This window comes from Vulpes vulpes, unplaced genomic scaffold (assembly GCF_048418805.1).
Source record: "Vulpes vulpes isolate BD-2025 unplaced genomic scaffold, VulVul3 u000000688, whole genome shotgun sequence".
Lineage (NCBI taxonomy): Eukaryota > Metazoa > Chordata > Mammalia > Carnivora > Canidae > Vulpes > Vulpes vulpes.
Window position 1 is genome coordinate 69,894 of NW_027325760.1, and position 14,641 is coordinate 84,534.

The 14,641-nt window shown below is 76.0% G+C and overlaps 9 non-coding genes across 9 annotated transcripts; all 9 read right to left on the reverse strand.

The window, feature by feature from the left end:
* Nucleotides 1–164: 164 nt before the first annotated feature.
* LOC140597169 (5S ribosomal RNA) lies at nt 165–283 on the reverse strand. Its single transcript, XR_011999036.1, has one exon. It is a non-coding gene; the product is annotated as a 5S ribosomal RNA (ribosomal RNA).
* A 1,677-nt stretch (nt 284–1,960) lies between these two features.
* LOC140597170 (5S ribosomal RNA) lies at nt 1,961–2,079 on the reverse strand. The gene has a single exon (XR_011999037.1). It is a non-coding gene; the product is annotated as a 5S ribosomal RNA (ribosomal RNA).
* A 1,654-nt stretch (nt 2,080–3,733) lies between these two features.
* On the reverse strand, nt 3,734–3,852 carry LOC140597171 (5S ribosomal RNA). The gene has a single exon (XR_011999038.1). It is a non-coding gene; the product is annotated as a 5S ribosomal RNA (ribosomal RNA).
* Nucleotides 3,853–5,509: 1,657 nt separating this feature from the next.
* On the reverse strand, nt 5,510–5,628 carry LOC140597172 (5S ribosomal RNA). The gene has a single exon (XR_011999039.1). It is a non-coding gene; the product is annotated as a 5S ribosomal RNA (ribosomal RNA).
* A 1,660-nt stretch (nt 5,629–7,288) lies between these two features.
* On the reverse strand, nt 7,289–7,407 carry LOC140597173 (5S ribosomal RNA). The gene has a single exon (XR_011999040.1). It is a non-coding gene; the product is annotated as a 5S ribosomal RNA (ribosomal RNA).
* Nucleotides 7,408–9,049: 1,642 nt separating this feature from the next.
* LOC140597174 (5S ribosomal RNA) lies at nt 9,050–9,168 on the reverse strand. The gene has a single exon (XR_011999041.1). It is a non-coding gene; the product is annotated as a 5S ribosomal RNA (ribosomal RNA).
* Nucleotides 9,169–10,805: 1,637 nt separating this feature from the next.
* On the reverse strand, nt 10,806–10,924 carry LOC140597175 (5S ribosomal RNA). Its single transcript, XR_011999042.1, has one exon. It is a non-coding gene; the product is annotated as a 5S ribosomal RNA (ribosomal RNA).
* Nucleotides 10,925–12,573: 1,649 nt separating this feature from the next.
* LOC140597176 (5S ribosomal RNA) lies at nt 12,574–12,692 on the reverse strand. The gene has a single exon (XR_011999043.1). It is a non-coding gene; the product is annotated as a 5S ribosomal RNA (ribosomal RNA).
* A 1,677-nt stretch (nt 12,693–14,369) lies between these two features.
* LOC140597178 (5S ribosomal RNA) lies at nt 14,370–14,488 on the reverse strand. Its single transcript, XR_011999045.1, has one exon. It is a non-coding gene; the product is annotated as a 5S ribosomal RNA (ribosomal RNA).
* Nucleotides 14,489–14,641: the final 153 nt, after the last annotated feature.

Genomic DNA, 14,641 nt, shown 5'->3' on the forward strand with positions numbered 1-14,641 from the left:
GCCCTGCGGTGCTTCCGGCGGGGCGGGGGCCATGCCACGGGTCGCCCGGAGGGGGGCGCCGCCGCCGCCGCCGCCGCCGCCGCCGCCGCCGCCGCCGCGTTGGTCGAGGGGGCGTTGGCGGCCAAGGGACAGACAGGAAGGCAGGCAAAAGGCCGAGGAAAAAAAGCCTACAGCACCCGGTATTCCCAGGCGGTCTCCCATCCAAGTACTAACCAGGCCCGACCCTGCTTAGCTTCCGAGATCAGACGAGATCGGGCGCGTTCAGGGTGGTATGGCCGTAGACGTCCGCGGCTGCCGCTGGGCGCCCCAAGAGCCTGCTCTGCGCCTCTCCGGGCCAGGCGCCCGCCGCTCCTCAGCCCTCCGCCCGCCCGATCGCGCCAGCCCGCCTGCATGCTCGCCTGCCGGCCCGACTGATTGATTGACTGACCGCCTCCCGCGCCGCGCCCGGGGTGGCGGAGGGCGCCTGCCCCGGGCCGGGCGGGGGGGGTGGGGGCCAAGACGCCTCCCGCACCCCGGAGCGGAGGCTGTCGCCGGAGCCCGGGCGCGCTCCCGTCCCCGGCCTGGCGGGCGCGTCGCCGCCGCTCGGCTCCCCGGATGGCACGCCGCCCCACCTCGGACCGCTCACTGGCTGGGGGGGTGCCGCGGGCCGGCGCCGGCCGGCTCCGGACGACCCCTGGCCTCTCCTGTTCTTCAGCCGGCCTGGCTCAAAGCCAAGCCGGGGCCGCCCGCGCCGCCGGACCCCATCCTCGGACAGGCAGGGACACAGACACAGGTGCCCACGACAGACAGACAGACACACACACACACACACACACAGACGGAGGGACACGGGCACTCGGAGCTGGGCCACAAGGCCTGTGGGGGCGAGGCAGCCACCCCGCCGGAGGGGCGCAGGCCCTGGAGCTGCCTTAGGAGCCCTGGCAGCCGCGGGCCCTGCAGCCACGGTGTCAGGGATGCCGTTCTGCCCCCATTCCTGCCCATCAGCCGAACCGCCGCGGGACCGTGTGCCTGTGTTGCGTGCGCGGCGCCCACGCCCAGGCGCGGAGCGAGTCTCTCTTGTGTCTCTTGCTGTGTTGCGCGCGGCCCTTTTCGGCATGGGTGCCGGCCGCCCCCGCGTCGCTGTGGCCTTGGCTGTTGCGGGGCCGCGGAGCGCGCAGCCCGGTGCCAACGGGGCCTGAGGCCCCGGGCGGTCGGGCCATCTGGTGTCCCGGGCCCGCGGAGCGTGGACGTCGTGGCTGAGGGCCGAAGGGACGGTGGTCCGCGGGGGAGGCAGGGCATGTCCTTCGGAGAGAAGGTGCAGGCGGGCCCGGGCCGAAGGTGGGGGGGGTTGCGGGTGGCTGGGTGGCTTGGAGGCTGGGGGCGGTGCCAGGGAATTGCTAGGGGCTGGGGGCGGGCCTGGGGGCGGAGATTGGGGCGGGGCGAGGAGGGCCCGCAGGCGGGCCCGGCCCCGGCCCCGGCCCCGGCCCCCAAAGCCCCGCCCCGGCCCCGGCCCCCAAAGCCCCGCCCCGGCCCCCCGGAGGGGCTCGCAGGCCTGCGGAGACGGGATCCAGCCCCCGCCCGGCTCCCCCCAGCGACCGCCCCCTCCCCGCCCCGGCCCCGAGGTTCCTGCTGTCGCCCCGTCCCCTCCGTCGGCCGCCTTCGGGCCCCCGCGGCGCCCTGGGACGCGCGGCCGGCTAGGACGTGGGTGGGTGTGCTTGAAGGGCGGGCTGCGAGGGTGAAGGGCTTGAGAGGAAGAGGAGGTGGTGCATGTGTGTGGCCTCCTGCCCGTGCAGCCGGCGCCCTCGGTGCTCCGCGGCGCCCTGCGGTGCTTCCGGCGGGGCGGGGGCCATGCCACGGGTCGCCCGGAGGGGGGCGCCGCCGCCGCCGCCGCCGCCGCCGCCGCCGCCGCCGCCGCGTTGGTCGAGGGGGCGTTGGCGGCCAAGGGACAGACAGGAAGGCAGGCAAAAGGCCGAGGAAAAAAAGCCTACAGCACCCGGTATTCCCAGGCGGTCTCCCATCCAAGTACTAACCAGGCCCGACCCTGCTTAGCTTCCGAGATCAGACGAGATCGGGCGCGTTCAGGGTGGTATGGCCGTAGACGTCCGCGGCTGCCGCTGGGCGCCCCAAGAGCCTGCTCTGCGCCTCTCCGGGCCAGGCGCCCGCCGCTCCTCAGCCCTCCGCCCGCCCGATCGCGCCAGCCCGCCTGCATGCTCGCCTGCCGGCCCGACTGATTGATTGACTGACCGCCTCCCGCGCCGCGCCCGGGGTGGCGGAGGGCGCCTGCCCCGGGCCGGGCGGGGGGCGTGGGGGCCAAGACGCCTCCCGCACCCCGGAGCGGAGGCTGTCGCCGGAGCCCGGGCGCGCTCCCGTCCCCGGCCTGGCGGGCGCGTCGCCGCCGCTCGGCTCCCCGGATGGCACGCCGCCCCACCTCGGACCGCTCACTGGCTGGGGGGGTGCCGCGGGCCGGCGCCGGCCGGCTCCGGACGACCCCTGGCCTCTCCTGTTCTTCAGCCGGCCTGGCTCAAAGCCAAGCCGGGGCCGCCCGCGCCGCCGGACCCCATCCTCGGACAGGCAGGGACACAGACACAGGTGCCCACGACAGACAGACAGACACACACACACACACACACACAGACGGAGGGACACGGGCACTCGGAGCTGGGCCACAAGGCCTGTGGGGGCGAGGCAGCCACCCCGCCGGAGGGGCGCAGGCCCTGGAGCTGCCTTAGGAGCCCTGGCAGCCGCGGGCCCTGCAGCCACGGTGTCAGGGATGCCGTTCTGCCCCCATTCCTGCCCATCAGCCGAACCGCCGCGGGACCGTGTGCCTGTGTTGCGTGCGCGGCGCCCACGCCCAGGCGCGGAGCGAGTCTCTCTTGTGTCTCTTGCTGTGTTGCGCGCGGCCCTTTTCGGCATGGGTGCCGGCCGCCCCCGCGTCGCTGTGGCCTTGGCTGTTGCGGGGCCGCGGAGCGCGCAGCCCGGTGCCAACGGGGCCTGAGGCCCCGGGCGGTCGGGCCATCTGGTGTCCCGGGCCCGCGGAGCGTGGACGTCGTGGCTGAGGGCCGAAGGGACGGTGGTCCGCGGGGGAGGCAGGGCATGTCCTTCGGAGAGAAGGTGCAGGCGGGCCCGGGCCGAAGGTGGGGGGGGTTGCGGGTGGCTGGGTGGCTTGGAGGCTGGGGGCGGTGCCAGGGAATTGCTAGGGGCTGGGGGCGGGCCTGGGGGCGGAGATTGGGGCGGGGCGAGGAGGGCCCGCAGGCGGGCCCGGCCCCGGCCCCGGCCCCGGCCCCGGCCCCCAAAGCCCCGCCCCGGCCCCCCGGAGGGGCTCGCAGGCCTGCGGAGACGGGATCCAGCCCCCGCCCGGCTCCCCCCAGCGACCGCCCCCTCCCCGCCCCGGCCCCGAGGTTCCTGCTGTCGCCCCGTCCCCTCCGTCGGCCGCCTTCGGGCCCCCGCGGCGCCCTGGGACGCGCGGCCGGCTAGGACGTGGGTGGGTGTGCTTGAAGGGCGGGCTGCGAGGGTGAAGGGCTTGAGAGGAAGAGGAGGTGGTGCATGTGTGTGGCCTCCTGCCCGTGCAGCCGGCGCCCTCGGTGCTCCGCGGCGCCCTGCGGTGCTTCCGGCGGGGCGGGGGCCATGCCACGGGTCGCCCGGAGGGGGGCGCCGCCGCCGCCGCCGCCGCCGCCGCCGCCGCCGCCGCGTTGGTCGAGGGGGCGTTGGCGGCCAAGGGACAGACAGGAAGGCAGGCAAAAGGCCGAGGAAAAAAAGCCTACAGCACCCGGTATTCCCAGGCGGTCTCCCATCCAAGTACTAACCAGGCCCGACCCTGCTTAGCTTCCGAGATCAGACGAGATCGGGCGCGTTCAGGGTGGTATGGCCGTAGACGTCCGCGGCTGCCGCTGGGCGCCCCAAGAGCCTGCTCTGCGCCTCTCCGGGCCAGGCGCCCGCCGCTCCTCAGCCCTCCGCCCGCCCGATCGCGCCAGCCCGCCTGCATGCTCGCCTGCCGGCCCGACTGATTGATTGACTGACCGCCTCCCGCGCCGCGCCCGGGGTGGCGGAGGGCGCCTGCCCCAGGCCGGGCGGGGGGGGTGGGGGCCAAGACGCCTCCCGCACCCCGGAGCGGAGGCTGTCGCCGGAGCCCGGGCGCGCTCCCGTCCCCGGCCTGGCGGGCGCGTCGCCGCCGCTCGGCTCCCCGGATGGCACGCCGCCCCACCTCGGACCGCTCACTGGCTGGGGGGGTGCCGCGGGCCGGCGCCGGCCGGCTCCGGACGACCCCTGGCCTCTCCTGTTCTTCAGCCGGCCTGGCTCAAAGCCAAGCCGGGGCCGCCCGCGCCGCCGGACCCCATCCTCGGACAGGCAGGGACACAGACACAGGTGCCCACGACAGACAGACAGACACACACACACACACACACACAGACGGAGGGACACGGGCACTCGGAGCTGGGCCACAAGGCCTGTGGGGGCGAGGCAGCCACCCCGCCGGAGGGGCGCAGGCCCTGGAGCTGCCTTAGGAGCCCTGGCAGCCGCGGGCCCTGCAGCCACGGTGTCAGGGATGCCGTTCTGCCCCCATTCCTGCCCATCAGCCGAACCGCCGCGGGACCGTGTGCCTGTGTTGCGTGCGCGGCGCCCACGCCCAGGCGCGGAGCGAGTCTCTCTTGTGTCTCTTGCTGTGTTGCGCGCGGCCCTTTTCGGCATGGGTGCCGGCCGCCCCCGCGTCGCTGTGGCCTTGGCTGTTGCGGGGCCGCGGAGCGCGCAGCCCGGTGCCAACGGGGCCTGAGGCCCCGGGCGGTCGGGCCATCTGGTGTCCCGGGCCCGCGGAGCGTGGACGTCGTGGCTGAGGGCCGAAGGGACGGTGGTCCGCGGGGGAGGCAGGGCATGTCCTTCGGAGAGAAGGTGCAGGCGGGCCCGGGCCGAAGGTGGGGGGGGTTGCGGGTGGCTGGGTGGCTTGGAGGCTGGGGGCGGTGCCAGGGAATTGCTAGGGGCTGGGGGCGGGCCTGGGGGCGGAGATTGGGGCGGGGCGAGGAGGGCCCGCAGGCGGGCCCGGCCCCGGCCCCGGCCCCGGCCCCGGCCCCCAAAGCCCCGCCCCGGCCCCCCGGAGGGGCTCGCAGGCCTGCGGAGACGGGATCCAGCCCCCGCCCGGCTCCCCCCAGCGACCGCCCCCTCCCCGCCCCGGCCCCGAGGTTCCTGCTGTCGCCCCGTCCCCTCCGTCGGCCGCCTTCGGGCCCCCGCGGCGCCCTGGGACGCGCGGCCGGCTAGGACGTGGGTGGGTGTGCTTGAAGGGCGGGCTGCGAGGGTGAAGGGCTTGAGAGGAAGAGGAGGTGGTGCATGTGTGTGGCCTCCTGCCCGTGCAGCCGGCGCCCTCGGTGCTCCGCGGCGCCCTGCGGTGCTTCCGGCGGGGCGGGGGCCATGCCACGGGTCGCCCGGAGGGGGGCGCCGCCGCCGCCGCCGCCGCCGCCGCCGCCGCCGCCGCCGCGTTGGTCGAGGGGGCGTTGGCGGCCAAGGGACAGACAGGAAGGCAGGCAAAAGGCCGAGGAAAAAAAGCCTACAGCACCCGGTATTCCCAGGCGGTCTCCCATCCAAGTACTAACCAGGCCCGACCCTGCTTAGCTTCCGAGATCAGACGAGATCGGGCGCGTTCAGGGTGGTATGGCCGTAGACGTCCGCGGCTGCCGCTGGGCGCCCCAAGAGCCTGCTCTGCGCCTCTCCGGGCCAGGCGCCCGCCGCTCCTCAGCCCTCCGCCCGCCCGATCGCGCCAGCCCGCCTGCATGCTCGCCTGCCGGCCCGACTGATTGATTGACTGACCGCCTCCCGCGCCGCGCCCGGGGTGGCGGAGGGCGCCTGCCCCGGGCCGGGCGGGGGGGGTGGGGGCCAAGACGCCTCCCGCACCCCGGAGCGGAGGCTGTCGCCGGAGCCCGGGCGCGCTCCCGTCCCCGGCCTGGCGGGCGCGTCGCCGCCGCTCGGCTCCCCGGATGGCACGCCGCCCCACCTCGGACCGCTCACTGGCTGGGGGGGTGCCGCGGGCCGGCGCCGGCCGGCTCCGGACGACCCCTGGCCTCTCCTGTTCTTCAGCCGGCCTGGCTCAAAGCCAAGCCGGGGCCGCCCGCGCCGCCGGACCCCATCCTCGGACAGGCAGGGACACAGACACAGGTGCCCACGACAGACAGACAGACACACACACACACACACACACAGACGGAGGGACACGGGCACTCGGAGCTGGGCCACAAGGCCTGTGGGGGCGAGGCAGCCACCCCGCCGGAGGGGCGCAGGCCCTGGAGCTGCCTTAGGAGCCCTGGCAGCCGCGGGCCCTGCAGCCACGGTGTCAGGGATGCCGTTCTGCCCCCATTCCTGCCCATCAGCCGAACCGCCGCGGGACCGTGTGCCTGTGTTGCGTGCGCGGCGCCCACGCCCAGGCGCGGAGCGAGTCTCTCTTGTGTCTCTTGCTGTGTTGCGCGCGGCCCTTTTCGGCATGGGTGCCGGCCGCCCCCGCGTCGCTGTGGCCTTGGCTGTTGCGGGGCCGCGGAGCGCGCAGCCCGGTGCCAACGGGGCCTGAGGCCCCGGGCGGTCGGGCCATCTGGTGTCCCGGGCCCGCGGAGCGTGGACGTCGTGGCTGAGGGCCGAAGGGACGGTGGTCCGCGGGGGAGGCAGGGCATGTCCTTCGGAGAGAAGGTGCAGGCGGGCCCGGGCCGAAGGTGGGGGGGGTTGCGGGTGGCTGGGTGGCTTGGAGGCTGGGGGCGGTGCCAGGGAATTGCTAGGGGCTGGGGGCGGGCCTGGGGGCGGAGATTGGGGCGGGGCGAGGAGGGCCCGCAGGCGGGCCCGGCCCCGGCCCCGGCCCCGGCCCCGGCCCCCAAAGCCCCGCCCCGGCCCCCCGGAGGGGCTCGCAGGCCTGCGGAGACGGGATCCAGCCCCCGCCCGGCTCCCCCCAGCGACCGCCCCCTCCCCGCCCCGGCCCCGAGGTTCCTGCTGTCGCCCCGTCCCCTCCGTCGGCCGCCTTCGGGCCCCCGCGGCGCCCTGGGACGCGCGGCCGGCTAGGACGTGGGTGGGTGTGCTTGAAGGGCGGGCTGCGAGGGTGAAGGGCTTGAGAGGAAGAGGAGGTGGTGCATGTGTGTGGCCTCCTGCCCGTGCAGCCGGCGCCCTCGGTGCTCCGCGGCGCCCTGCGGTGCTTCCGGCGGGGCGGGGGCCATGCCACGGGTCGCCCGGAGGGGGGCGCCGCCGCCGCCGCCGCCGCCGCCGCCGCCGCCGCCGCCGCCGCGTTGGTCGAGGGGGCGTTGGCGGCCAAGGGACAGACAGGAAGGCAGGCAAAAGGCCGAGGAAAAAAAGCCTACAGCACCCGGTATTCCCAGGCGGTCTCCCATCCAAGTACTAACCAGGCCCGACCCTGCTTAGCTTCCGAGATCAGACGAGATCGGGCGCGTTCAGGGTGGTATGGCCGTAGACGTCCGCGGCTGCCGCTGGGCGCCCCAAGAGCCTGCTCTGCGCCTCTCCGGGCCAGGCGCCCGCCGCTCCTCAGCCCTCCGCCCGCCCGATCGCGCCAGCCCGCCTGCATGCTCGCCTGCCGGCCCGACTGATTGATTGACTGACCGCCTCCCGCGCCGCGCCCGGGGTGGCGGAGGGCGCCTGCCCCGGGCCGGGCGGGGGGGGTGGGGGCCAAGACGCCTCCCGCACCCCGGAGCGGAGGCTGTCGCCGGAGCCCGGGCGCGCTCCCGTCCCCGGCCTGGCGGGCGCGTCGCCGCCGCTCGGCTCCCCGGATGGCACGCCGCCCCACCTCGGACCGCTCACTGGCTGGGGGGGTGCCGCGGGCCGGCGCCGGCCGGCTCCGGACGACCCCTGGCCTCTCCTGTTCTTCAGCCGGCCTGGCTCAAAGCCAAGCCGGGGCCGCCCGCGCCGCCGGACCCCATCCTCGGACAGGCAGGGACACAGACACAGGTGCCCACGACAGACAGACAGACACACACACACACACACACACAGACGGAGGGACACGGGCACTCGGAGCTGGGCCACAAGGCCTGTGGGGGCGAGGCAGCCACCCCGCCGGAGGGGCGCAGGCCCTGGAGCTGCCTTAGGAGCCCTGGCAGCCGCGGGCCCTGCAGCCACGGTGTCAGGGATGCCGTTCTGCCCCCATTCCTGCCCATCAGCCGAACCGCCGCGGGACCGTGTGCCTGTGTTGCGTGCGCGGCGCCCACGCCCAGGCGCGGAGCGAGTCTCTCTTGTGTCTCTTGCTGTGTTGCGCGCGGCCCTTTTCGGCATGGGTGCCGGCCGCCCCCGCGTCGCTGTGGCCTTGGCTGTTGCGGGGCCGCGGAGCGCGCAGCCCGGTGCCAACGGGGCCTGAGGCCCCGGGCGGTCGGGCCATCTGGTGTCCCGGGCCCGCGGAGCGTGGACGTCGTGGCTGAGGGCCGAAGGGACGGTGGTCCGCGGGGGAGGCAGGGCATGTCCTTCGGAGAGAAGGTGCAGGCGGGCCCGGGCCGAAGGTGGGGGGGGTTGCGGGTGGCTGGGTGGCTTGGAGGCTGGGGGCGGTGCCAGGGAATTGCTAGGGGCTGGGGGCGGGCCTGGGGGCGGAGATTGGGGCGGGGCGAGGAGGGCCCCGGCCCCGGCCCCGGCCCCCAAAGCCCCGCCCCGGCCCCGGCCCCCAAAGCCCCGCCCCGGCCCCCCGGAGGGGCTCGCAGGCCTGCGGAGACGGGATCCAGCCCCCGCCCGGCTCCCCCCAGCGACCGCCCCCTCCCCGCCCCGGCCCCGAGGTTCCTGCTGTCGCCCCGTCCCCTCCGTCGGCCGCCTTCGGGCCCCCGCGGCGCCCTGGGACGCGCGGCCGGCTAGGACGTGGGTGGGTGTGCTTGAAGGGCGGGCTGCGAGGGTGAAGGGCTTGAGAGGAAGAGGAGGTGGTGCATGTGTGTGGCCTCCTGCCCGTGCAGCCGGCGCCCTCGGTGCTCCGCGGCGCCCTGCGGTGCTTCCGGCGGGGCGGGGGCCATGCCACGGGTCGCCCGGAGGGGGGCGCCGCCGCCGCCGCCGCCGCCGCGTTGGTCGAGGGGGCGTTGGCGGCCAAGGGACAGACAGGAAGGCAGGCAAAAGGCCGAGGAAAAAAAGCCTACAGCACCCGGTATTCCCAGGCGGTCTCCCATCCAAGTACTAACCAGGCCCGACCCTGCTTAGCTTCCGAGATCAGACGAGATCGGGCGCGTTCAGGGTGGTATGGCCGTAGACGTCCGCGGCTGCCGCTGGGCGCCCCAAGAGCCTGCTCTGCGCCTCTCCGGGCCAGGCGCCCGCCGCTCCTCAGCCCTCCGCCCGCCCGATCGCGCCAGCCCGCCTGCATGCTCGCCTGCCGGCCCGACTGATTGATTGACTGACCGCCTCCCGCGCCGCGCCCGGGGTGGCGGAGGGCGCCTGCCCCGGGCCGGGCGGGGGGGGTGGGGGCCAAGACGCCTCCCGCACCCCGGAGCGGAGGCTGTCGCCGGAGCCCGGGCGCGCTCCCGTCCCCGGCCTGGCGGGCGCGTCGCCGCCGCTCGGCTCCCCGGATGGCACGCCGCCCCACCTCGGACCGCTCACTGGCTGGGGGGGTGCCGCGGGCCGGCGCCGGCCGGCTCCGGACGACCCCTGGCCTCTCCTGTTCTTCAGCCGGCCTGGCTCAAAGCCAAGCCGGGGCCGCCCGCGCCGCCGGACCCCATCCTCGGACAGGCAGGGACACAGACACAGGTGCCCACGACAGACAGACAGACACACACACACACACACACACAGACGGAGGGACACGGGCACTCGGAGCTGGGCCACAAGGCCTGTGGGGGCGAGGCAGCCACCCCGCCGGAGGGGCGCAGGCCCTGGAGCTGCCTTAGGAGCCCTGGCAGCCGCGGGCCCTGCAGCCACGGTGTCAGGGATGCCGTTCTGCCCCCATTCCTGCCCATCAGCCGAACCGCCGCGGGACCGTGTGCCTGTGTTGCGTGCGCGGCGCCCACGCCCAGGCGCGGAGCGAGTCTCTCTTGTGTCTCTTGCTGTGTTGCGCGCGGCCCTTTTCGGCATGGGTGCCGGCCGCCCCCGCGTCGCTGTGGCCTTGGCTGTTGCGGGGCCGCGGAGCGCGCAGCCCGGTGCCAACGGGGCCTGAGGCCCCGGGCGGTCGGGCCATCTGGTGTCCCGGGCCCGCGGAGCGTGGACGTCGTGGCTGAGGGCCGAAGGGACGGTGGTCCGCGGGGGAGGCAGGGCATGTCCTTCGGAGAGAAGGTGCAGGCGGGCCCGGGCCGAAGGTGGGGGGGGTTGCGGGTGGCTGGGTGGCTTGGAGGCTGGGGGCGGTGCCAGGGAATTGCTAGGGGCTGGGGGCGGGCCTGGGGGCGGAGATTGGGGCGGGGCGAGGAGGGCCCTGGCCCCGGCCCCGGCCCCCAAAGCCCCGCCCCGGCCCCCCGGAGGGGCTCGCAGGCCTGCGGAGACGGGATCCAGCCCCCGCCCGGCTCCCCCCAGCGACCGCCCCCTCCCCGCCCCGGCCCCGAGGTTCCTGCTGTCGCCCCGTCCCCTCCGTCGGCCGCCTTCGGGCCCCCGCGGCGCCCTGGGACGCGCGGCCGGCTAGGACGTGGGTGGGTGTGCTTGAAGGGCGGGCTGCGAGGGTGAAGGGCTTGAGAGGAAGAGGAGGTGGTGCATGTGTGTGGCCTCCTGCCCGTGCAGCCGGCGCCCTCGGTGCTCCGCGGCGCCCTGCGGTGCTTCCGGCGGGGCGGGGGCCATGCCACGGGTCGCCCGGAGGGGGGCGCCGCCGCCGCCGCCGCCGCCGCCGCCGCCGCCGCCGCCGCCGCGTTGGTCGAGGGGGCGTTGGCGGCCAAGGGACAGACAGGAAGGCAGGCAAAAGGCCGAGGAAAAAAAGCCTACAGCACCCGGTATTCCCAGGCGGTCTCCCATCCAAGTACTAACCAGGCCCGACCCTGCTTAGCTTCCGAGATCAGACGAGATCGGGCGCGTTCAGGGTGGTATGGCCGTAGACGTCCGCGGCTGCCGCTGGGCGCCCCAAGAGCCTGCTCTGCGCCTCTCCGGGCCAGGCGCCCGCCGCTCCTCAGCCCTCCGCCCGCCCGATCGCGCCAGCCCGCCTGCATGCTCGCCTGCCGGCCCGACTGATTGATTGACTGACCGCCTCCCGCGCCGCGCCCGGGGTGGCGGAGGGCGCCTGCCCCGGGCCGGGCGGGGGGGGTGGGGGCCAAGACGCCTCCCGCACCCCGGAGCGGAGGCTGTCGCCGGAGCCCGGGCGCGCTCCCGTCCCCGGCCTGGCGGGCGCGTCGCCGCCGCTCGGCTCCCCGGATGGCACGCCGCCCCACCTCGGACCGCTCACTGGCTGGGGGGGTGCCGCGGGCCGGCGCCGGCCGGCTCCGGACGACCCCTGGCCTCTCCTGTTCTTCAGCCGGCCTGGCTCAAAGCCAAGCCGGGGCCGCCCGCGCCGCCGGACCCCATCCTCGGACAGGCAGGGACACAGACACAGGTGCCCACGACAGACAGACAGACACACACACACACACACACAGACGGAGGGACACGGGCACTCGGAGCTGGGCCACAAGGCCTGTGGGGGCGAGGCAGCCACCCCGCCGGAGGGGCGCAGGCCCTGGAGCTGCCTTAGGAGCCCTGGCAGCCGCGGGCCCTGCAGCCACGGTGTCAGGGATGCCGTTCTGCCCCCATTCCTGCCCATCAGCCGAACCGCCGCGGGACCGTGTGCCTGTGTTGCGTGCGCGGCGCCCACGCCCAGGCGCGGAGCGAGTCTCTCTTGTGTCTCTTGCTGTGTTGCGCGCGGCCCTTTTCGGCATGGGTGCCGGCCGCCCCCGCGTCGCTGTGGCCTTGGCTGTTGCGGGGCCGCGGAGCGCGCAGCCCGGTGCCAACGGGGCCTGAGGCCCCGGGCGGTCGGGCCATCTGGTGTCCCGGGCCCGCGGAGCGTGGACGTCGTGGCTGAGGGCCGAAGGGACGGTGGTCCGCGGGGGAGGCAGGGCATGTCCTTCGGAGAGAAGGTGCAGGCGGGCCCGGGCCGAAGGTGGGGGGGGTTGCGGGTGGCTGGGTGGCTTGGAGGCTGGGGGCGGTGCCAGGGAATTGCTAGGGGCTGGGGGCGGGCCTGGGGGCGGAGATTGGAGCGGGGCGAGGAGGGCCCCGGCCCCGGCCCCGGCCCCCAAAGCCCCGCCCCGGTCCCGGCCCCCAAAGCCCCGCCCCGGCCCCCCGGAGGGGCTCGCAGGCCTGCGGAGACGGGATCCAGCCCCCGCCCGGCTCCCCCCAGCGACCGCCCCCTCCCCGCCCCGGCCCCGAGGTTCCTGCTGTCGCCCCGTCCCCTCCGTCGGCCGCCTTCGGGCCCCCGCGGCGCCCTGGGACGCGCGGCCGGCTAGGACGTGGGTGGGTGTGCTTGAAGGGCGGGCTGCGAGGGTGAAGGGCTTGAGAGGAAGAGGAGGTGGTGCATGTGTGTGGCCTCCTGCCCGTGCAGCCGGCGCCCTCGGTGCTCCGCGGCGCCCTGCGGTGCTTCCGGCGGGGCGGGGGCCATGCCACGGGTCGCCCGGAGGGGGGCGCCGCCGCCGCCGCCGCCGCCGCCGCCGCCGCGTTGGTCGAGGGGGCGTTGGCGGCCAAGGGACAGACAGGAAGGCAGGCAAAAGGCCGAGGAAAAAAAGCCTACAGCACCCGGTATTCCCAGGCGGTCTCCCATCCAAGTACTAACCAGGCCCGACCCTGCTTAGCTTCCGAGATCAGACGAGATCGGGCGCGTTCAGGGTGGTATGGCCGTAGACGTCCGCGGCTGCCGCTGGGCGCCCCAAGAGCCTGCTCTGCGCCTCTCCGGGCCAGGCGCCCGCCGCTCCTCAGCCCTCCGCCCGCCCGATCGCGCCAGCCCGCCTGCATGCTCGCCTGCTGGCCCGACTGATTGATTGACTGACCGCCTCCCGCGCTGCGCCCGGGGTGGCGGAGGGCGCCTGCCCCGGGCCGGGCGGGGGGGGTGGGGGCCAAGACGCCTCCCGCACCCCGGAGCGGAGGCTGTCGCCGGAGCCCGGGCGCGCTCCCGTCCCCGGCCTGGCGGGCGCGTCGCCGCCGCTCGGCTCCCCGGATGGCACGCCGCCCCACCTCGGACCGCTCACTGGCTGGGGGGGTGCCGCGGGCCGGCGCCGGCCGGCTCCGGACGACCCCTGGCCTCTCCTGTTCTTCAGCCGGCCTGGCTCAAAGCCAAGCCGGGGCCGCCCGCGCCGCCGGACCCCATCCTCGGACAGGCAGGGACACAGACACAGGTGCCCACGACAGACAGACAGACACACACACACACACACACACAGACGGAGGGACACGGGCACTCGGAGCTGGGCCACAAGGCCTGTGGGGGCGAGGCAGCCACCCCGCCGGAGGGGCGCAGGCCCTGGAGCTGCCTTAGGAGCCCTGGCAGCCGCGGGCCCTGCAGCCACGGTGTCAGGGATGCCGTTCTGCCCCCATTCCTGCCCATCAGCCGAACCGCCGCGGGACCGTGTGCCTGTGTTGCGTGCGCGGCGCCCACGCCCAGGCGCGGAGCGAGTCTCTCTTGTGTCTCTTGCTGTGTTGCGCGCGGCCCTTTTCGGCATGGGTGCCGGCCGCCCCCGCGTCGCTGTGGCCTTGGCTGTTGCGGGGCCGCGGAGCGCGCAGCCCGGTGCCAACGGGGCCTGAGGCCCCGGGCGGTCGGGCCATCTGGTGTCCCGGGCCCGCGGAGCGTGGACGTCGTGGCTGAGGGCCGAAGGGACGGTGGTCCGCGGGGGAGGCAGGGCATGTCCTTCGGAGAGAAGGTGCAGGCGGGCCCGGGCCGAAGGTGGGGGGGGTTGCGGGTGGCTGGGTGGCTTGGAGGCTGGGGGCGGTGCCAGGGAATTGCTAGGGGCTGGGGGCGGGCCTGGGGGCGGAGATTGGGGCGGGGCGAGGAGGGCCCGCAGGCGGGCCCGGCCCCGGCCCCGGCCCCGGCCCCCAAAGCCCCGCCCCGGCCCCGGCCCCCAAAGCCCCGCCCCGGCCCCCCGGAGGGGCTCGCAGGCCTGCGGAGACGGGATCCAGCCCCCGCCCGGCTCCCCCCAGCGACCGCCCCCTCCCCGCCCCGGCCCCGAGGTTCCTGCTGTCGCCCCGTCCCCTCCGTCGGCCGCCTTCGGGCCCCCGCGGCGCCCTGGGACGCGCGGCCGGCTAGGACGTGGGTGGGTGTGCTTGAAGGGCGGGCTGCGAGGGTGAAGGGCTTGAGAGGAAGAGGAGGTGGTGCATGTGTGTGGCCTCCTGCCCGTGCAGCCGGCGCCCTCGGTGCTCCGCGGCGCCCTGCGGTGCTTCCGGCGGGGCGGGGGCCATGCCACGGGTCGCCCGGAGGGGGGCGCCGCCGCCGCCGCCGCCGCCGCCGCCGCCGCCGCCGCCGCGTTGGTCGAGGGGGCGTTGGCGGCCAAGGGACAGACAGGAAGGCAGGCAAAAGGCCGAGGAAAAAAAGCCTACAGCACCCGGTATTCCCAGGCGGTCTCCCATCCAAGTACTAACCAGGCCCGACCCTGCTTAGCTTCCGAGATCAGACGAGATCGGGCGCGTTCAGGGTGGTATGGCCGTAGACGTCCGCGGCTGCCGCTGGGCGCCCCAAGAGCCTGCTCTGCGCCTCTCCGGGCCAGGCGCCCGCCGCTCCTCAGCCCTCCGCCCGCCCGATCGCGCCAGCCCGCCTGCATGCTCGCCTGCCGGCCCGACTGATTGATTGACTGACCGCCTCCCG